The sequence below is a fragment of the Protopterus annectens genome, chromosome 9.part0, assembly GCF_019279795.1.
Source record: "Protopterus annectens isolate FY-2018-M chromosome 9.part0, PAN1.0, whole genome shotgun sequence".
NCBI classification, from domain to species: Eukaryota; Metazoa; Chordata; order Ceratodontiformes; family Protopteridae; genus Protopterus; species Protopterus annectens.
In genome coordinates this window covers 377,126,013-377,149,627 of record NC_056743.1, presented here as the reverse complement: position 1 = coordinate 377,149,627, position 23,615 = coordinate 377,126,013, and the positions used below count along the sequence as shown (strand labels likewise).

Genomic DNA, 23,615 nt, shown 5'->3' with positions numbered 1-23,615 from the left:
AAATAAAATGTCAGCCCTAGAAGAAGGCCGCTACCTCTGGGATCACTAAAATAAGGAAGTACCCAAGAAAGTAAGACAGCAGCAGCTTAATTCAAGAAAAAAACATGGTGCACATGAGGTATTCACAATTAGCTAAACAACATCCTTTGTCAAAAAGAATCAAATTAATCACTTATAATGCTGTTTTTGGATTTTTTTTTTTGGTGAGTACTGCAAAATAAAATAACACACTAGCAAATGCTCAAGTGTATCTATCCACTGTAATAATGATGATAAAACAGTAAAACAAAAGAGATAAAAGATATAATACATAAATTAATAACCCTGTTATACTGCAAAATACAATAAGTCAGTTGTGTACAATAAGTTCTGAACGACTAGAAATTCCACATAGTTTCACTTCAGTTCTAGGGTTTCACAGAACCAGAACAACTGCGAGAAAGGAATACTTCTGCTTAAGGATAAAAACATGTAGCAAAGTGCCACCCTTTTACATCAACCAAACAAGATGACTTTCAAAAAGATCAAGCCTTTATTAAGATACACACTTTAGTTTGATGGACTCCATCAGATCTATTTAAAAGCAGGGAAATCAACCTTTAAAACACCCAGCTGCCCTGTAAAGAACAATATGCTCTGTTCTACTAAACAAATGCAAGAATATTTGTATTTTGTCCCAACTTTAATGTATGGATTATAGTCACTAGCCTACTTTTCTAACTCAGCTTTCACAGATGCTCCAGAAAAAGGAACCAAAGAATGGATTCATAAACAGGGCTTTGGAGCTCTCAGCAAAGTTAGTGAGTTGGAACCAGCCATAGCTTAAGTAAGGTCCCACCCACTGTCCTAGCAGAAGGATCTACATTGCTGTGGGTGAGATGGACGGCATGACTGGCAGCTGTACTGGAGGCAGATAGGTGGCACTGAAACGTATTTTCATGTCCAAACCTGGAAACTCTTCCAGATCCTGGAAAACATCTCTAACAAGTCTCTCTATGGAAGAACAAACCCTGCTTTTCTTGGTCTGTCCAAATAATAGGTTCATAGGTAGGTACTAGGCTATCTGCCCGTAGGCATTTATAAGCCTAGCTGGAATGTTTTGGCTTTCGCCGTCCCCTTAGATTAATTCCCTGTGCCTCTGTCCAGCACAACCACTGAAGTGATCTCTGGAGTAAACTTTCTGTTTCTCATCCACTCGTCAAGGTTTCTCTTGAAGAGGGTTAGCAAGAAGCTCTGCCTAATGTAGATTGGAATCTTGTTCCAGAGCATGGGAAGTCTCTGGGCAGGAATCTATCCCTCCAGCACGTCCTATTTATTGTTGTGGTGAGGTTTAGATCCTGGAGTGTGTGGCTCAAGGGGATATGGTTTTCTTTAGGTGGAGCATGTCCATCAATTCTGGGTTGGACATGGCCTTGTATGTCAGGCAGAGATCACCTCTGAGTACGCGTTATGCAACCAAGTACAGCTGGAGTTTCTTCAGTCGAGCTGCATAGGGGCATCTGCTTGAAGCCAGTGATCCACTTGATGAGGTACTTCTGCAACTCCTTATTTAGGGAGAAGGTTACGTTTTTACATATCTGTACTACATTCATTATCAGATTACTACTGCAGTAATACTAACTCTTGGGATGATTTCTACAGCTTTCATGCAGAAAGGGAGGGCAAAAAGCCTTGAAAGATGGCTCTAGCAAACCATTTTCAACTCAGAAGGATCTACTTCGTAATGCTTGGTAAATATGTAAATGGAGCACAATGTTTGTACCTGCCTCCAAGACAAAACTAGAGACTACACACTTGGAAAAAAAAAAAAAAAAACTATTGCTCTGGTAGAATATGCTTCAACCTGACCTTGCAGAGGTTCTTGCCATGGAAGGAGTAACAGAAAAAATTGCAAGTTAAATACATTCTGATATTGCTGTTTCAAAACTGGAAGTCCCTCTGTTACTTTCCTTCAAAGAAAATAAACAATTTTCAGATTTCCTAATATTTTTACTCTTTTCCATGCAGAATCTGTTATCTGTTAACATCCAGCAAGTGAAGGATTCTTTCCACCTTACTTTGAGGACTGGGAAAAATACAAATGAAATTAGTGTTTCAATCTTTGATGTTAGCCAACAGTGACCTTCGCAGCACCTGTAATGTGCCTAGAACTGACTCCTGTAATTCATATGGAGTTACACGTATCGTTAGCATACCTAAATATGACTGTAAATTCTTTCAGTACTTTTCCGTTAACGAGGCAACACACTGTTTCTCATTCTGTATGGTTCTGACTGCTGTAATCATTGTCAAAAATGCTATGCATAATGATTTTAAGTTTAAGGCAGTGTCATTTGGGAAATCACACCAAAACTTTTCCGTTATCAGGCCAACACGCAATTATCGTACAGGGGTCAGCCGTGAAGCAGTGGTTTTGACAGATTTCCCATCTTTAACTGTGCGGAATTGTAGAGGCCTGGCTTTCATGTGAATTTTTTACCTTACTCCCTTTTCTGCTGGCTAAATGGGAAAAGCAGTCAAACAGGGACTGAAATCTTTAACTTGTACATGGTGGCACAATCACACAAGTGCTGTAATTCTCCCAGTTGTCCGCACAAAATGGAATCCAAGTGGTGGTTCTGACAGATTTCCCTACCAATCTGCATTTCCAATTAACAGAACTAGGGCGTTATTGGACTATCAACCAGTTGTGTTTTGTAATGTGAGCGAGAAACAGTGCCTGCAAAACTGCCATTATTCCTTTCTGTTATTTAGAAAAAGTGAAGACTATACCCACATCAGCAGCAGCACAGCGATCATTATGACCGCGTGCTACGACTCTAGCTCCTCATTACACCTGTTGCACCAATAACGGAGAAGTACAATTTTTCTGAGATCCATTGCTCTTACACTACTATTGGACCATTTGGTCATCCTTCTTCCACACTGCCCTCACAAATCCTGGCATTTAATTATTTTGTGTCTTTCTGTACTTAAGACACTGTAATCACTGGGTGTAACAATTTCAATAACCAATGCTACTTTTGTCTTCTTTTCATGGACATGGATATGTGGTTTTCTTACATCTATTTTTTCAACTGTTAATGATACCATATGTTATAAATTTCATCACTCTCTAGAATGCTTAGTGGTGCATATTTCCAATAATTATCTGCTACTTCAATATTGTAATGCTTGCACAATCCCTAATCCAAAAGTCTTGACAAATTATTATGCCTTTTGGCATAAAGGCCACCTGCCGTTACTCTACCACACCCAGCAACAAGATGTGTGATTGTTCACAGTTCTGTTTTAAAACAACCTGCATTTGTCTGTTTCTCCCACATGCTCAATGGACTTTGTAAACCAACAAATACGTAGCCTGCTATCCTGGGCCACCAATATTGAACCTTTCATCTCTTAATTTAACTTCACCTCTCCTTAGCCATTCCTGCTACAGACCCCGACTGACATGAGGTCATTCCAGAGAGTATTCTGTACTTCTAACTATATTTGTGCCTTTTCCACATTTCTTGCCTTCTCATCTGATCCTTCTCCTTGTATAGTCTTTCTTTTGCTCTTGGCACATTCAGTTGCCTGATTTTTGTCTACTTCTGGTGTGATTTCCATTCCCGCTTGACACTGATATGCCTATGCTAAAGCTAAGCAGGGAAGTCACCTTAGACTTTCTCATCGTTTTAAAAACTTTCTCTGTGTTTGGGTCTTGTGATGTCAGCAGATATGTATGCAGTCACAACCGCAGATCCATACATGTAATCAATTTCAAGGAGGCCCATACCTCCTTTAGAATGATGAATATATAATCATGGCATACTCTGATTTTATATATCATTTGACAAGTGTGTAACATTTTTCTTGTTTTCCTGCCCAACTAATCCAGTACCTTCTGTGTCAGTCAATCACCCCAAAACTTTAAGAACAGGAACAGCAAATTTGTTTATACCTTGGACTTTGTACCTAGATGTCAGGGCTGTCTTCAATATTAATGTTAGTCTTCTAAAATAGTTCTGAAATTTCTTTGCATTTGTTCATGTTCTATCAATCCTTCATCAATCCCCATACATGTATACACTCCTTCCTACTCACATTACTGTCCCTGAATGATATTTTATTGGTGCTACAGCTTTCCTGCTTTAAAGGTTGCCTTTTCACACTTATCAAGACCAAATGACATTCTTACATCATCTGAGAAAGTTCTGACCATTTACAGCTGTGCTTTAGCTTCTCATCTGGTGAACTATACAGTTTTAAATCATCCAGAAAAAGATAATCAGAGGTCTTTATACTTTGTTTCCTGTGAACCAAACTGCAACCATGATCTAATCTGTTAAGTACACAGCTTAATGGTTTAAGGGGAAGACAAAAGAGCAGCAGTGACAAAGTCACCCTGGAATATCCCCTGTGAAATGTTATTCCTATGATAATAATTCACCCTTTATTATGGCTTAGCTGCATGCTCACTGTAATGTAACTTATCAATACAGGGTGCATCTTGTGCATGTGCAAGCACTCCTTTATCCGTGAATGTGGAATGCTGCTAAATGTTTTTTTGTAATCTATCCATGCCATACTTAGATTCTTTTCCTTTTTACAATTCTCCATTATGAATGATTTAACAACAAATTATCCTTTGTTCCGTATGACTATCCTTTGTTACCTTTTTGTTCTATAGCCATGATTGACTTTACCTCTAAATGACTATGAACTCTGCTGGCATCAATTCCAGTATATGCAGTATACATCACTGGAAGACAGGGTCACTCTTAAGAAGGAGCATTGTTTTTCCTGTCATTAATCAGGTTTGTGTCTTTTTGGGATGTGCATGTAAGTAGCTGTTACTCGGGACTAAATCTTCATGTAAAGATGTTAACACTTTCAGCCAGTGGTTATGCACTGCATTTGAGTCTGGGGTTTTCAAATTAGTTTTTCTTCATCTTGTTTCAATTTCTATAGTTGTTACTTCATTCCATTCCAAATCCTGTGCATTTGAACTTCTTACTCTTTCCTTTACTACTTCTATCCATTCAGCAACATTATGTTTCACAAGCTCTTCACACATTTCCTTTACTACTTCTATCCATTCAGCATCATTATGTTTCACAAGCTCTTCACACATTTCCTTTACTACTTCTATCCATTCAGCATCATTATGTTTCACAAGCTCTTCACACATTTCCTTTACTACTTCTATCCATTCAGCATCATTATGTTTCACAAGCTCTTCACACATTTCCTTTACTACTTCTATCCATTCAGCATCATTATGTTTCACAAGATCTTCACACATTTCCTTTACTACTTCTATCCATTCAGCATCATTATGTTTCACAAGCTCTTCACACATTTCCTTTACTACTTCTATCCATTCAGCATCATTATGTTTCACAAGCTCTTCACACATTTCCTTTACTACTTCTATCCATTCAGCATCATTATGTTTCACAAGCTCTTCACACATATTTCCTTTAGTACTTCTATCCATTCAGCATCATTATGTTTCACAAGCTCTTCACACATATTTCCTTTACTACTTCTATCCATTCAGCATCATTATGTTTCACAAGCTCTTCACACATTTCCTTTACTACTTCTATCCATTCAGCATCATTATGTTTCACAAGGTCTTCACATATATTTCTCCAAACTGTGTACATTTCTTTTTTGGTGGTGTTTCTATTCCTTTTGCTTTGCCCCCAAATTCTCTATAAAACTTTTTGGGTCATCAATGAAATTCTTATTTTATATTTTTCTTTTATATTTATCTGCGCATTTTCTAAGTTTTTCTGCCTGTGCTGATATCTTAAGTTTATTATTTGCAATAGTGTACAAAATATCCTGGGTCTTTTCTGATACTGTGTGTCACTTTCATCCCATCTATTTTTCTAAGAATTTTTGTTGATCTGTTCCCTCTTCTATACTCTTCTAACAGTGACACTTGTCTTAATTGTTTTATAGTTTTCTCTGTTTCATGCTTCCAATGATGGCATTTGATTTCTTCCTTTCCTTTCTCTGTGTTTTTGTGGTACGGCTGTTATTAATTTACCTGCAGAGTAATATAGCTTATGTACTTCTTTTTTATCACATGAATTTCTGTTAATACTCTATTACCGTGTGTTCATTTGTTTCATCAGACTTCAAAGATTTTAGGTCTTATTGACTTTTTGTAATCTATTTCTTTCATAGATCTTAATAAGTTTATCCATCACTAATAAATGAAGCAACTCTTCTTTTAGATCATTTTCGTCTAAATTCTGGGCACATTCTTTGTTCCCCTCTTCCTGCAGGCATTCTACAGAGAGTTCCACTACATCCTATTCCTATATTCTATAATAGTTCTATATTAATAATCCCATATTCCAGAACAACTATTATTCTTGGTGACTTCAACTTGTATTGGCACTCCTGCACTACTTATACCCCATCTAACTTAATCTCTTCCATTTCACCCACACAATATACTGCCCATCTCGTGTTGACAATCGTTCTGGCAAGCAATCTACATTAGACTGGATCCCAACAAACAAACCTAACCTAGGCTTCTTAGCTGGATGCCTACCAGACTCCCTCAGTGACCACTATCCAACTTTTCTTTACAGGCAACGTGTTTCCATCCAAAGCAACATCCTCTTCAAACACATCACCGCCAAGAAAAATTTCTCTCCCACTACTCTCAACCTTCTACTACAACAATGTAACCGGTCCCCTCTTAAGCACCTGCAATTGGATGTAGCTGTTCAATACTTCAATGAAATCTTCCTTACAATTCAAAATAATCTAGCCCCTTCCAGAAAAGTCTGTACTAAAACCAAGCCCCTCCCATAGCTAACCGAAGACACTAAACTTTTAATGAGATGTAGAGACAAAGCATGGTCAGCTTATTATATATCTAAAAACAAATCTGAACTCCTTAACTATCAGCAACTAAGAAACCTAACAAAAAAACAAATAAAAAGAGACAAACAAGCATACTTCCTATCTTGTCAGCAAAAATCCTAAACCATCAAAAATTCTGGCTTTCCATCAACCAGCTCCTAAATCCAGGTCCCCCTCCTGTTACCTCAAACAAGCTAGTCCCTATCTCAACCCAATTTATCACCCACTTCATCAACGTTGTCATCTCCCTTCTAGACAACCAACTAACCCAGCCACTTACTGCCCCCACCCCAGCCATTAACAATCACAGTCCCTTCTCCTTCTCACCCACACAAACTAAGTACATAAAAACTCTCCTGTTCAAACTCAAACCATGCCGCACAGCAGCAGACAAACCCCTTACTGAATTTCTAAAACTTGCAGTCCCTTCAATTGCATACCCCATTTCAATACTGATGAACTGCTTTATTAAAGAACCAATATGTCCCACTCTTATGGAAAATATCTCATATTATACCACTCCACAAAAGGCGGCCCGTCCACAGAGCTAGCCAACTATCATCCCATAGCAATTCTTCCCCCCCCCTTGCAAAAAATTTAGAAAAATGCATCCACAACCAGCTCATAAACTACTTCCTTAACAATAACCTTCTTTCTAACTCCCAGCATGGTTACAGACCAAGGCACAGTACCAACTCTGCCCTCCTAACCTTCACTAATACCATCCACCATCTCATAAATGAAGGCCAGCATATCTCTTCCATATTTCTCGACTTGTCTAAAGCCTTTGACATCGTATCCCACCAGCTTCTACTAAATAAATTATCTACCTATAGACTTAGTTTATCCCCTCTAACTTGGATCCACAGCTATTTTTCCAACCGTCAACAGGCTACAAGGTGGGAAAATTCTCTTTCCCCACTACTCCCCATCTCCATGGGTATATCCCAGGGTTCTACTCTCAGACCACTTCTCTTCATCATATTCACAAACACCCTTAGCACAGCTACCCAACATGCCACCATATTACAGTATTCAGATGATGCTACCCTTATCTGTTCAGCCCACTCACCCCAAGAACTCCAACTAAAAATGCAGTCTTCTTTTCAGGACATTGAAACCTTCCTCTCCCAATATCAACTTATTTTAATTCTAACAAAAACAAAAGTCATAGTTTTCAATAACAGAAAATCGAAGACTTCACAGCTCCCTCTATCATCTCTCTAAATGGTACCAAAATTGCCCCCAGTAACCATACTAAACTATTGGGTATTACCTTAGATGAAATCCTTCAAATTTGAAATTCATATTGCACAAACCATCAAAAAAGTCCACATCAAACTAGGTACCCTTTACAGGGCTAAATCATTCCCAACTCCAAATGTCAGGTTAGCAACTACTTGCACACACATTCTATCTACCCTTCTTTATGGCTCTCTTATATTTACCAACCTTCAAAAATATGACCACAGTAACCTAGAATCATCTTACCATAAGATTGCTAAATTTGCCTCTAATCACCACACAGATTCCACCATTGCTTTGCTTGTGACATTAAACTGGCTTGAGCTTTCCAACCTTCAATCTCTCAATCAACTATCCTTAGCCCATAAAATAATCTACCATCCCAACAACTGCCCTGCAATCTTCTCTTTAGTTCAACCTAATGCTAATAGTAGATCCCTCAGATCTTCCAATAAACTCTCACTAAAAGTAACCAACTCCCACAACTAGCATGACGACTCTCTCTACTCACACAGAACAGCCAAACTCTGGAACAACTTCCAGACTTAATAACAAAAAGTCCAGCACATTACCAGTTCAAATCACTCCTAAAGGAACACATTACTAGCCACTGGCTATGCTCTTGCCACTCCCCAAGTTAATCTATTTCCCACTGTTATTTTTTTACCTTTTTTCTCAACTACCTCCTAACCAATTTTTGCAAACTTTATTTTAGATACTATGCAGTGTTTGCTCACTCTATACTGTAATTGTACAGTTCCCTGACTGAACTATATGTTCTGTTACTTGGTCGTTACAGCTACTGCCTTTGTACAGTTATACTGTCTGTACATTTTTTTTACTGCTTCTTGGTTGTGTTGTACTACTGTCAAGCTTTTCTCCCTTGGCTTCCTCTAGTGAACATGACCTTGTATTGCACTGTTTCTTGATATTGTAAAATAATTCTTGTACTAATGCATTGCTGTTACTATGCTTTTGTTTATATGTTGTTTTGTATTTTTGCAGAGCTTTTCTCCCTGGGTCTCCACTGAAAATGGGTCTCTGGCCCAGTCGGACATACCTGGTTAACAAATGTAATAAATAAATAACTCTTCCGATGACATATCTTCAGCTACATCCCCTCTCATCTACTGTTCTTTCATATGGGAATTAGCTGGCTATCCCTCCACAACATTGTTGGAGTTACCACCATTTCCTGTTCCTTCCCTTGTTGTGCAACGCCAACTGAATTTTTCTACTGGTTTCCTAACAAAGGCTCCAGAATGTCTTCATGTGGCAAGTGAGCAAATCCTTCTTGTACCACCTGTTTCTCCTTAACTTAGGGACTCATTGTTGCATCATGCTGTGACATTACCAGAGGTGGATTTTCTACACTTCACAGGGAATCCATAACTTCAGCTTCTACTTTTATTATTTCGACATTACTAACCCTCTTTTCTGTCACCCCCTTTATTTTCTGTACTGTGAAATTGTTCATAACCAGATTCCTTTGCTTGTATTTCTCGTCAAATATCTTTGGTTTTGTCTAGTTTCGACAAAACTATGCACTTTGAAACCCTATAAACAAGCTGGACAGACAAGCTCTGTCCCATCAATTGAGACCTCCTGATGGGAAAAAGGAATACGAAATGGGCCCCCTGGGTTATGTGGTTGATTTGCCAAAACAACTCACTCTTCAAAAGAGACAAGAGAAGAATTAGGAAGTAGACAGGATGGCAGTGCTCTGCCCAACATGATTTCAAGTACCACTGAATTTTCCTCGTGGAGTCTGGCAGGAGTAAACATGTGGACTTTGGATGCCATGAAGCACAAAGTCTGCTGTAGAAGTTCTATGCAGATTTGCACTGGATAGAAAGTAGTCAGTAAAGAGTTGGATTTTTTTCCAGGAAGAGACACCATTATGGTAAATGTATTCAAGAAGGCATCCTAAAAACACAGACTGACTGGCTTGCAAACTGGATTTGTTGATCTTTAGAGTGAACTCTAGGCTGAAAAAGAGAAAGAATAGGGAAGTGTAAATCATGAAGAATATTTTGAACTTAAGTAGCCTGAATGAGGAAGCTGTCCAAATATGCATGGATAGATGTAGATATCTTAGCTCCTGCTACAGTGGAAAGCTTAAAAGATAAAGCAATAAATCAAAAGTGATATCCCAGAACACAGAAACTCAAACATTTTCCAAAGTCTGGATGGACAGGGGTATGTAACGAGGCATCCACTAGAGACATCCTGCAGGAAGTATCAACAGGAAAAGAGTTTGGAACATTAGCATCTTGATTTTTTTTAGATGTTAAATAACTGTCCAGATTGTACAAGTCCAGAACTGGTCTCCAATTTCCTTCATTTTTTGGTACAAAGGAAAACATTAAATAGAACCTTCTTTCTTTTTGATAGGAAAAGGGCAGGTGGTGTTATTCCCTAATGGAAGAGGTCAGACAGGATTGGATAGGAGAGAGATTTTTGGCTTGAGGGGATCTCAAGAATTCCAAAGGAAAACTGGGATGGGGAGATTTGACTGAAGTCTGTACCTGTTCTTTATCATATGCAAAACCCATGCATCATCTGATTTTCTCCAAAGGGGCAGGTAGAAAGAGAGTTGGGAGGAGAAAAGCAGAGGTGGAGGAAATGGAGAGGAAGAGACTTAGAAATTGGAACATTTGTCTGAGAAAGATGCCCTTTGAAATCAAACTTAGGCTCCCCTTGCAGTTTTTTTGGAAGATTATTTTCTTCCTTGCTAAAAATGTTTTTGGCTTTTGGAGAAAAGGGACCTGACTTGGAGGGATAATTCTGGAACTTGGAAATGGGGTAAATAAAAAGCTGCTGAAATCCTTGCTATTTCTTTTCTCCCTTCCTCTAACTGCTTGAATATTTCAGGAGAAGAGGAACAAAACAAGTTGTTCCTGTCTAAAGGAGCATTCAAAAGTTGTGCATTTACAACTTCAGGTTAAGACTGGAGGTAAAGCCAGGAATACATCCATAAGACTGATCCTGTAGCAGCTGTTCTGTAGGAGGCATAAACACTGTCACAACTCCACTTGATGGAATGTCTTGCAACCTATGTGGCAGAACAAAGCATGTCACAAAGCCTTGGCATTAACTGTTAAAATAGATTGCATGTATCTAATCAAATGGCACAGAAAGACAAAGTGGCAGAAGTACAGACCTTCTCTCCACACAGTACAGTTGTGTACACAACATAAAAGTAGATGTCTGAGTGTATTCTGTTGCAGTCATCACCTGTGGGTTATCCCTTGGCCAGCCAGAATACCAGAGTCATTGTTTTTCTGCGTCGGCTGCTGTTGTCTGTCGTCTAACATCAGGTAGTCAGTGCTATAAAGAAAGGCAGCTGACGCCATTACATCAGTTTTTCTTGCCTAACCCATCAGAAGCACAAGGAAATATGGTAAAGTGGTCCTGGTGGCAGAAAGCCACCATGAGAAGCTTACACCAGCACCCCATCGCTACCAGGCTATACCTCGTATCATGCTTTTCGGCCCCAAAACCCGGGCCGAACCACAAAGTCCATATTCATAAAGGACACCCACACCTCCAGGTTAGTAGCAACACATGAAGCATCAGAGACCATACAGGTGCAACTAACCATAGGCAAAACTGCTATACAACTGGTAGCATGTTACAGACCACCCTCCCAATCTCAAGAACCCCACTCAGCCTTCCTGAAGACATTGGAGGATATGAATGTATCACAAAATACCATCATACTGGGAGACTTCAACTACCCAAACATAGATTGGGTACATTATTCTAGCCCTAATACCCTAGCCCAAAGGTTCCTGAAATTCATAAATTCAAATGCACTGGAACAACTAGTCACCTCTCCCACTAGGGAGATAATATACTAGACCTGATCATCACAAACATGGGGACAAAATGCTCCACACCGGAAGTATACCCCTCACTAGTGAGATCTGACCACAAACTAATCACCCTGGATATACATATCCCACCTCCACCCCCAGCACAAAAAACCACAGTGAAAAACTTCTCAAAAGCAGACTTCACTCTTCTTAAGACTGAGATGGTATCCTTTAAGCCCACTGTGCCAGTGGATACCACATCCCACAATGCCGAATCCTTCACAAATGCTTTCTATGGACATCTCCAAGAATGCATGGATCATGCAATCCCAAACAAATCCAAGTCCCTCTCCACCAAATGTAAGCGTCCTGTCTGGTGGACCTCAGCCATAAACAAATTGCATAACAAAAGAAGGAAATCCCATGAAGGGAAGACATCTCTGATCAACATTAGCAGAAAACTACGTTCTCTCATAAAAACATCCAAGGCAAACTTTGAGAGAAAAATCGCTAAGGACACTAAAGATAACCACAAAGCCTTCTTCGGCTATGTTAGAAACCTGGGCGGAAACCCTCAGATATGCTCAGAGTTGGTTCACAACAACAAAAAATACACTGAACCCACAGATATTGCTAACATTCTGGCTGACAGGTTCAGTGCAAATTTCTCGCCTCCTTCACCCCCAAAAGAAATACTTATCCCAGCTGAATGTAATCTCCCTGTCATCTCAGATGTCCAAGTGAGAACCGCCCTAAACAAAGCAAAAAACACAGCATCAATGGGACCTGACGGTATCCCGGGGTGCGTGTTACGTGAACTCCAAGAGGAGCTAAACCCACACATAAAAATGTTATTTAACCTTAGCCTTACTTCGGGATATGTACCTGAACACTGGCATACAGCAACAGTGGTCCCACTCCACAAGGGGGGTGCCTCTACAGACCCTGGAAACTACCGCCCCATAAGCTTAACTAGCCTGGTCTGCAAAGCTATGGAAAGAATCATTATGGAACTCATAAAGAGACATAGGGGACCTACAGACACTTGAACCCACCCAGTTCGGCTTTGTAAAGGGCAGATCCTGCCTTTTAAACCTGGTTGACTTTTTCGAAACAGTCACTAGAGCCATTGATGAGGGCAAAGCAGTCCATACAGCATACCTGGACGTGGCTAAGGCCTTCGACACAATACCCCACTCAGGCATCATAGATAAGCTAAACAGCTTAAAAGTAAACCCTTATGTCACTAGATGGGTTGAAAACTGGCTAAAGGACAGAACCCATAAAGTTAAAATCGCTGGAGCAATGTCAGACTCAAAGCCAGTCACAAGTGGTGTCCCACAGGGATCTGTCCTGGGACCCCTCTTGTTCGGCATTTATTTCTCAGATGTTAAAGCAAACATGGGAGGGCTGTGGCTGACAAAGTTCGCAGATGACTGCAAACTAGGCGCCATAGTCAATACACCAGCAGATACACACATCCTACAAAAGGCCTCACTGAACGGACAACTGGTGCCGTAGTCACGGCCTTAAACTAAATGCCAAAAATGTATAGTCATCCCTTTGGAAAAACAAAGTACCCACAAATTATCACATAGACAGCAACCCACTGAGTACAGAAAAAGTAATCAGAGACCTAGGGACCCAAGTAGACAGCGACCTCTCATTTGACACCCACGTTGCCAAAGTGGTTAGAAAAACATTCTACCTTGCACACCTTATCATGAAGGGTTTCACATCCAGATCCAAGGATGTCATTGTACCCCTATATTCCTCCATCATCAGACCCATGATTGAGTACAATGCCCCATTTGGTATGTACCTCACCCGGCACTTGCAACAGCTGGACAGACCACAAAAGTACCTCACCAAAAGGATCAAGGGTCTCCAACATATGTCTTATTCTGCCAGACTAAAGAAACTTCAGCTCTATTCAGTAGCATACCGCCTGCTAAGAGGTGATCTCTGCCTGACGTACAAGGCCATGTCCAATCAGGATCTGATGGACATGCTCCACCTCAAAAAATCCAAATCCATCAGGACCACGAGAGCTAAAGACTTAAACCTCGGCACAAGTATGAATAGGACATGCTGGAGGGATAGATTCATAACCCAGAGGCTTCCCATGCTTTGGAACAGGATCCCAGTTCGTATTAGGCAGAGCCCCTCACTGACTCTCTTCAAGAGAAATCTTGATGAGTGGATGGGAGATCGTAAGTTTACCCCAGGGGTCACATCTGTGTCACTGCTAGACAGGGGCACAGTAAACTAATTCTATTATATAAGGGGACCTTCATTGTGTCACTACTAGACAGAGGCACAGTAGTCTAGATTTATTCTGTACATTTTTGTACCATTTCATGGGGTGGCAAAAGCCACATCACTATGGCTAGGCTTACAAATGCCCCAGGGCAGATAGCCTAGTACTATACTATGAAACTATGAAACTACATCTCCCTAACGAAAGAGGATATAAGGGGGAAGGAGGGAGGGAAACCAGGACTGCAACAGTGAATACACTCGAACATGTAAGTGTACACAACTGTACTATGTTCTTCGTGCTTCACTGTTGCAGTCATCACCTGTGAGAGGATTCCCAAAGCTGAGGAGAGGGGTAGAAGGATTAGAGACCTAGGCATGGGTCAGCATGCCCTGCAGAACTGCAGAGGCAAACCCTCGCCTATACAGTGTCTGATATTCATTTGGGAATGGTTTGCTTGGAAATGGGCTTCCCCTCTGCCCCTGGGGGAAAGCTGACAAGAAGCTGGTCTGTTTTTCTGAAGGGTTTAGTACGGTCAAGGTAGTATCTGAGCTGTCTGTGCACGTCTAGTGAGTGCAGAATTCTTTCCCCCTTGTTTTGAGAGGTTGGAAAGAAGGTGGGTAGATCGATCTATGGGCTGACTGAGGGTCACATCAGATACCACCTTGGGCATAAAGGAGGAGTCCTCAGGGAGACCCTGTCTGCATGGAAAATGATGGAGGGCTCAAAGGCCATGACACCAAAGGTTCTTTAGATACCACTGAAGTTTCCTCATGTGAAGCCTGGACAGAAGAATTAGAAGAATGCAAGATGCCATGTACCCCAAGGCTTGCAGGAACTTCCTCACAGTGAGGTGACTTCTGGAATCCAGCTGGGTAAAGTAGAGAGGCAGGAAGCTCTGCTTTTCTGGGAATAGGAAGGCCAGTTTGGATGCTGTGTCCAGCAGTGTTCCCAAGAAAATTATCTTGTTAGGAGGGTTTTGACAAGAGAAGGTCCTGCATCAGCTTTTCTTTGCAATCTGCCTGAATGAGGCAGTCGTCCAAATAAGGGTAAATCTGTTTATTTCTCTGTCTGCAAAATGCTATGGCTGGGGCTAAGCATTTGGTGAATACTCTGGGTGCAGTAGACAAGCCAAAGGGTAGCGCAGAGACCTGTAAGTGTTGTGACCCTGCTCTGAAGTGTAGGAATTTCCTGCAGCATTCCCTTATGGGGATTTGGAGGTAGGCATCTTTTAAGTCTACGGTCACTAACCAGTCATTTTTTTGGCAGCAGCTGCTGCAAAGTTAGCATTTTGAATTTGGGGACCACCAGGGAGGTGTTCAGAATGGATACCGCCAGGATGGGGCACCAAGTGCCCTCTTTTCTGGGAACAAGGAATAGTCTGGAATAAAAGCTTTTGCCTGTTTGATCTGAGGGGACAGGTTCTACTGCCCTCTGGGATATAAGAGTTTGGACCTGGTATGTCCGGGTACCCTCTTGGAATTGGGAGTTGGTTGAAAAAAATTTGTATCCCTGAAAAATGATCTTTAAGACCCATTGGTCCTTTGTTACAGAAAGCCAATTTTCTTTGCAGAGGGAGAACCTTCTTCCTAGTTTTTGGTGAGTGAAAGGACGGCAGAGCAGGGAGAGAGAGTCACAGAGTTTTTGCCATAGAAGGATGGCTTAGAACGCCCTGCCTTTCGGGTGGAACTGGTCCACTGTTTGGTTCTCTGCTGCCCCTGGGATAGGGCCCTGGGAGGTCTTCCCTGCGGGGCTTACCTTGGCCCTGTCTGCTAGGTGCAGGGAAGGGCCGGTGCTTAGACAGAAAGTTCCTGCTGAACCTGGGAGGTTGAAACTGAAAGAAATCTTTTACTGTTCGCATAGATTTTGCTTTGTCTTACATCTTTTAAGCACGTCTTCTGTTTTTACTCCAAACAGGCTTTCCTTATCCAGGGGTGCATCAATTAATTTGGACTTGACATGATCAGGGAGAGGTGGTTTCTTCAACCATGCATGGCTCCTAATGACAGATCCTGACACTGCTGCCCTGCTTGAGGCTTCTAGGGCATCATATCCACAGTGTAATGAGTGTTTGGCCACTTGACAAGTAGAGTGAAGTAAATCTGCTAATTCTTTCAAACTGGCACAGTCAGGAAAGGTTGAAATCTTTTAGTTATGTACTCACCATAACTTCAGATGTTTGGGATCCATCTCGCCTACATTCTGTACTGATGGGCTCGGAGCCGATCCCTCGGCTCCGACTCGGCACGCTAATGCTATAGAGCGAGGCCTCTTATTGGCTGAGCTATCTTTATCCCAGGATGCACCACCACTAATTCCCCAGATCTTGTTTGTCCGCATTCATGCACACATGCACAACTTGATTATATTACATTGTTAGATGTTTCAAGATGAAACAACAGGATTCGGACCTTCTGATATCCTCTGATCTCCAAGGAAGGGGGAAGGAGGGTGGGTTATTAGAATGTAGGCGAGATGGATCCCAAACATCTGAAGTTATGGTGAGTACATAACTAAAAGATGTTATGTGATCCTATCTCGCCTACATTCTGTACTGATGGGACAGCGTCCCTAGCACCTAAATCCCGGGTGGCTCATCGGAAAACACTCCTGAGCACTGTGGAACCAAATGAAGCTCGTCCTCTAGATGCCACATCTAATTTGTAGTGGGAAATGAAGGTGTGCGGGGAAGACCATGTAGCCGCAGCACAAATGTCACTAATAGCAAGCTTAGGATGAAATGCTATCGAAGTAGCCATAGCCCTTGTAGAATGAGCCTTGACAGAGGTGGTAAGCTCTTTGTTAGAATAAAAATAAGCTTGAGTAATACAGTCCCTGATCCATTTGGCAATAGTGACCTTTGTGACAGCTTTGCCCAATTTGTTATCTGCAAAGGATACAAACAACTGATCTGTTTTCCTTGTTTGTTTGGTCCTGTCTAAATAGAAACGTAACTGTCTGTGGACATCTAGTGTGTGGAATATGAACTCCGCTTTGTTAGAGTATTTTGGGAAAAAAACTGGAAGCTCTAACGATTGTTGTAAGCAGAAACTAGAACAAACTTTAGGGACAAAGGAAGGATTTGGCCTGAGGGATACTCTGTCTTTGTGAAAAACCAAGTACGGGGGTTTTACAGACAAAGCTTGAAGCTCTGAAACTCTTCTGGCAGAAGTAATCGCCACCAGAAAGGCCGTCTTCCATGATAGGAACTTTATATCACATGTAGCTGCTGGTTCAAAGGGGTAAGAAGTCAAGGCGCGTAACACTATATCGAGATCCCATGGAGGTGCAGGATGAGAAATCGGAGGTCTTAATAGAGCAGCACCTTTCAAGAAGGTTTTACACAATCTGTTGCTCATTAAAGGTGGGTCTATGGAGTCATGAAAATTAGAGATTGCTGCCAATTGTACCTTGATGGTAGAAACTGAAGAGCCTTGATTAAAAAGAGAAGTCAAAAATTTTAGTACCTCTGCTACGGGAATAGAAATGGGGTTCAGGCCCCGGAGTTGAGCCCAAATAGCAAATCTTTTCCATTTGCTAGAATACAGTTTCTTTGTAGCGGACTTATGGGCCGAAGATAATATGTGTACAACATCTGGATCCAATGTATGACTCCTGACTATTGTCGGAAGAGGAGCAGCCAAGCCGTCAATTTTAAGGTGTGTAGGGACTGGTGGAATAGTCCCGACTGGTGAACAAGTAGGTCTGGGATCTGATCCAGGAACCATGGACCTTCCAGAGCATGTCTCCGAAGATAGGGGAACCACACTTGACGAGGCCAGTAAGGAGCAATTAAGATCATTTTGCTCCCCAAGAAAGATGCCTTTTGAATCACCCTGGGAAGGAGAGGAACTGGAGGGAAGGCATAAAGCAAGCCGGTGGGCCAAGGATGGACTAATGCGTCCATAGGGCTCTTCCCCGGAGCCGGGGTTAGGGAGAAGAATTCTTTGCACTTTGCATTCAGAGGAGTCGCGAAGAGATCGCAACACGGAACTCCCCATTTGCTGAAAATCTGGCTTGCCACTGTAATATTCAGTGACCATTCGTGAGGAGAGAGGATGGTTCTGCTCAATCTGTCGGCTATCACATTGGACTTGCCCGGTATGTGAGTAGCCACTAGGAAGCGTTTGGTCGAGACAGCCCATTCCCAAACTCTCATGGCTTCTCTGCAAAGAGGATAGGATCTGGTCCCTCCCTGTTTGTTCAGGTACCAGACAACTGACATGTTGTCTGAGTGAACAGCAATTACGCCCTGAGGGAGATAATCGTGAAGGGCTTGAAGGGACAGAAGCACTGCCCTCATTTCTAAGACGTTGATATGAAGCAAAGTCTCTTCCGAGTGCCATTTGCCTTGGACTGACCTGCCCAGGGAATGCCCCCCCCCCGTCTGGGAGGCGTCCGTGGTCAAAATGGCCGCCGGAGGAGGTAGAACAAAGGGTCGTCCCTGATCCAAGTTGGAGGGCACTACCCACCAGCGAAGGTCCCGTTTGCAAGATTCCGTGATCCATATGAGGTGACTGAGGGGGAGTTCCTGAAAGGACCACTGAGCTGAAAGAAGCCACTGAAGAATTCTCATGTGCAACCTTGCCAGGGGAACTAGAAGAACCGTGGCGGACATGGATCCTAATAGCTGCAGGACCATTCTGGCTGGGGCTTTGGATCTGGGAAGTAAGGCTCGAACTTGAGCCTGTATGGTTTGTATCCTGTCTGTAGGTAGATAGACCCGCATTCGGTTTGAGTCTATCTCTACCCCTATGAATCTTATGCGTTGAGATGGCAGCAACACAGACTTTGGCCAATTGAAGGTGATTCCAAGGGAATTGCCCAGTGATATAGTGGCTTGTAGGCTCATGATAGTAGATGCTTGGAGGTGGCAGTTAGGAGCCAGTCGTCTAGATACGGAAACACCTGGAATCCTAGACTTCTCAGGTGAGCAGTCACGACAGCCAAACATTTGGTGAACACCCTGGGGGCTGTGGTGAGACCAAAGGGCAGCGCACGGAACTGAAAATGACTGCCTCCTAGGCTGAAGCGCAGATGTCTCCTGGACGCTTGATGTACCAAGATGTGGTAATAAGCGTCCTTGAGATCTATGGAGCACATCCAAACACCTTTCTCCAGCAATGGGAGAATGGTTTGTAGGGTGACCATTCGGAACTTGGACTTTCTGACTGAGCGGTTTAGGATGCTGAGGTCCAAGATGGGCCTCAAGTCCCCGGTCTTTTTTGGCACCAAAAAGAATCTTGAGTAAGTCCCTAATCCGATCTGGTCTGCGGGGACCGGTTGGATGACTCCTTTTTGCAGCAGCTTTGAAACTTCTGAGGCTGCGATATCCCGTTGACTGGGTGGCGGGTCCGGGATTTTTGGGCTGAGGGGATGAGAGAATGGGATGGAGTAACCTCCGGCTATAATCCGAAGCACCCATCGGTCCTGAGTGATACCTTCCCAGGCCTTTAGGTGCTTCGAGAAACGACCCCCGACTGGCTCCGGAGCTGCACAGCCGGGCAATCCCTCAGGGACTATGGAAGGCTGAAGAGCCACGAAAGGACTCGCGGTCTCCAGTGTTGCGAGGGCCTCTGCCGCCTCTGGGACGGCGTCTTCTGGAAGAATTTCCCCCTCCTCTGCCTCTGGAAGAGGAATCCTCCTGCTGAGAGGGGTAAGGCTTCTGAGATCTACGGAACCACATTTTCCCTCCTCTTTTAGCCTTGGGATAAGGCCGAAAGGGAGTGGAAAATCGTCTACGGCAGTCAGAGTCTTACCCTCCTGTTCACAGCGGGTTAGTGTGTCCTTTACCTTGGGTCCAAACAGTGAGGACCCATCAAAGGGGGCGTCGGCAAAGGAAGACTTAAAGGCCTCCGCGAAATGACACAGGCGGAGCCAGGCTTGTCTCCGTAGAGCAATGTCTGTACCCGCCGCTCTACTCGCCCCTTCGGCCGCATAAGAAATGAGCCTCATGGACGAGTTTGAAATGGATGACATTGTAGCCAGCTGAGAGCCAACCGTCTGGGCCAGCTCCTCAGGCAGGTTACCCAAGAGGGTATCGGATAGCTCCTTAATCAGATCCCTCTGAAATCTGGTAAAGTGCGTAAGGTAGTTCAAGGACCTCAGTGTAAAGGCTGCTGAACTGAGGGTGCGCTTTCCGTACCGATCCATGCTCCTAGACTCCTTATTAGGAGGATGGACGGACGTCGAAGCCAATGCTACATCTTGCTGGGTAGCAGATGCCACCACCAAAGCAGCTACAGCCACACCTTTAGTTAGAAACTCTTTTTCAGGGGGCGCTGAGAGGAATTTATTCGGATGAGCAGGCACCGGTTCCACAGAGTCTGGGTGTTCCCACGCCCTTCGACAGATCAAATCCAAGAGCTCATCGAAGGGCGGAGACACCCAGGAGGCGGAGGGCTGAGCCCCGAAGGCCTTCAGGAACACCGACTCATCAGCAGAGGGAGGTTTGGACTGCCAGCCGCCTCGTTGTTTTAGGGCTTCAAGGATGTCTGCAAAGGAGACATCATCCGAGGATGACTTAGGGGACCCCTCTGCATCATCGAGATCAGTGTCAGATGTCAGAGACTCATCAGGGGAGTCAACGTGCTTCCTCTTGCACGATCTTTTCCTGGGGGGTTCTTCCGAAGAGGCTTCAGAAGGACCTCCAGGAGGGGGAGAAACCCCAGTGGGGGTAACCTGAGGCCCAGGGGCTCCGCTGTCTAAGGAGAGGGGGACTGCCAACGACCCAGTTTCCGTATGCAGGGAAGGAGCTGGGGAAACCGTGCAGGTAGCCAAGGAAGATTTGGCTAATGCACTCCTCATAGCCCTGAAGGCGGGACTACCAGAATCCTGGGAGGGTCCCACCTCCGTGGCCACAGCAGTGGACGGCACTCCCGCCGCCGACGCACCAAGAGGGAGACTTGGGACCGAAAGCATCAATCCCGAAGCCTCCCCCCCAGGGCCGAAGGAAGAAGTCCGTGTACTGAACTCCGACCCAAGAGCCGGAATTGGAGCAAGGGTCGGGCCCGACCCTAACACCTCCACAGGTTCCACCAGCACCGGCTCCAACGGTGCCGAAGCTGTTGGAGGAGGAACCACAGTAGGGGAGTGGACCATCGGCTCCGAAGCCGAATGGGCTGGAGCCGAAACTAGCTTTTGGAACACCGGAGACTGGAAGAGTCGAAGGAGCACCCTGTCGATGTCCGAATCAGACATCTTGGATGATCTAGAGGATACCGATCGGGCCCGAACCGATTTCTCCATCGGCTCCGAAGGGCTCGGGGACCGGCTCCGAATGGACTCAACAACTATCAGCTCCGAGGAAGATCTCAAGGAAATTTCCCTCGGTGCCGATAAGGACTTCGGCTCCGAGGGGGAAGAGTCTGAGCCGGTAACCCTTATCGGCTCCAATATCAGTGGCGTCGATGAAGGTGACCCACCTCTCGATGCTCCAGACCTCGGCTCCGAAACCAGAGGGGTCGAGGCTGGAGGCATCGAGGCAGACCGTTCCGCCCTCGGCTCCGAAGTCCGTGGAGCCGATGGAGAAGTCTGCTTAGATTTTTTTGCGGTCGGTTCCGACTGACTGGTCGGAGCCGACGCTTTCTTCTTTTTAGAAGGAGACGGAGAGGAAGATAAAGCCTCCTCGAAGGAAGGCTTGATTAATCCCTTGAGGATTCATTTGTTCTTCCTCTCCTGGAGGACTCTTGATGAGAACGCATGGCACACACTACACGATTTTTGTAGGTGCTTGGCACCTAAGCAATAGACGCACGAGGAGTGGTCGTCCGTTATGGACATTTTAAAACCACACCTTGTGCACTTCTTAAACCCGGAGGGTTTGTGTTCTTTAGACATAACAGCTTTAAGTACAGAACCTGTCTAAGAGAAAACACCAAACTTAGCCAAAAGTAAAGTTTTAAAATATAACAAAATTTTTTTTTTTTTTTTTTAACACACTATGCAGTTAAACACACAGAAAAAGAGAGTCAAGACCCTCTAACTTAAACGGGTACTTGACCCAGGAAAGAGACACTAGAAGTCAAGCAACAGGGGAAGGCCCCTCTAACTAAAACGGGAAACCTTCCCTGACTAAAAAAATCACGAATTTCACAACAGAAATTAACCAATCACACTGATATAACAACAATAGCTGTTAAAACAGCTTTTGGGTTCAAAGTAAGGAAATTTCTGACAGGAAAAAGCCTAAATAAATAGTACTTAGCCCAGCCAAGTTGAGACCACGTCTAAGCTTGTTAGCGGCAAACGAGATCTGGGGAATTAGTGGTGGTGCATCCTGGGATAAAGATAGCTCAGCCAATAAGAGGCCTCGCTCTATAGCATTAGCGTGCCGAGTCGGAGCCGAGGGATCGGCTCCGAGCCCATAAGTACAGAATGTAGGCGAGATAGGATCACATAACATCTTTTGTTTTAATAGTTCCAAAGTGTGTTGTTGATATTTTAACATAAGGAACTGACGTTTGAGCACTCTGACAGCTAAGGTTGCAGAGGTGTATACTTTTTTACCCCATCTGTCCAGAGCTCTGGAATCCTTGTGAGAAGGAACAGGATTCTTGACAGAACTAGTCTTAGCTCCTTTAGGTCCCTGTGTAATGACCTCTGGGTCTGCAGAAAGGATTTCTGTACAAGTATTAGTGAGAATACGGTACTCTGTAATACCTGTAAGGTTTATTGGGAGCAGGTGGGAGGGCGTCAGGGGTTAAGCTGGATTCATGGAAAACATCATCCACCACTTCTAAAATAGGGGGGGATGACCAGGGGTCTGTACTGGGGCAGGTCCAGAAACTCTTAGCCTTTTCTTAGACTGGGGGAAGTCCTGAGATTCCCATTGAAAATGTTCCCTGAGAGTGTGAATGGTTTCCCCAAAGGAAAGATCTTCTGGTGGGGAGGCAGAAGAAAAGGATTCCTCTGCATCTGAATCCTCATAAGTAGTCAGAGGTTGTTGTTCCTCTTCAAATTCTGAATGATCAGATTCCTCAGAATACTGTTCTGTCATAATTTCAGAAGGGTGTCTTTTCCTTTTAGAAGGTGTGGCCTGACTACCCCTGATAAGGGAGATGAGATCATCCGCTACTTTAAGCATTTGTGCCTGAGGTGGTGAAGCAGGAGCAAGATGGTGGCTAAAGGTAGATTTTCTAGGAGTGTCCTGGCTTCTAGGCCTAACAGTAAAAGAGACTGGCAAATTTTACCTTAAAATTATTTTCTAGTCTTAGACAAAAAAGACAACACTTGGTATACTTACCTATCAATGTATGGCATTTGAGAACTACAGTTGCATTCTTCATGAATTAGTATTATTGCAACAGTGATCTAATAATCAACATCAGACCTTTGTCAGAAGACAGCTTTCAAACTTACCAAAGGGCAGCTTCCTTTAGGGGACAAGACACTGGATGTGGAAGAAACATGGACATCAA

General features: G+C 43.5%; 1 protein-coding gene across 1 annotated transcript in view; it reads right to left on the bottom strand.

Moving 5' to 3' along the window:
* Positions 1-23,615, bottom strand: part of PIWIL2 (piwi like RNA-mediated gene silencing 2) — a 2,846,460-nt gene that overhangs the window by 1,877,409 nt on the left and 945,436 nt on the right. The gene's annotated exons all lie outside the window — the stretch shown is intronic.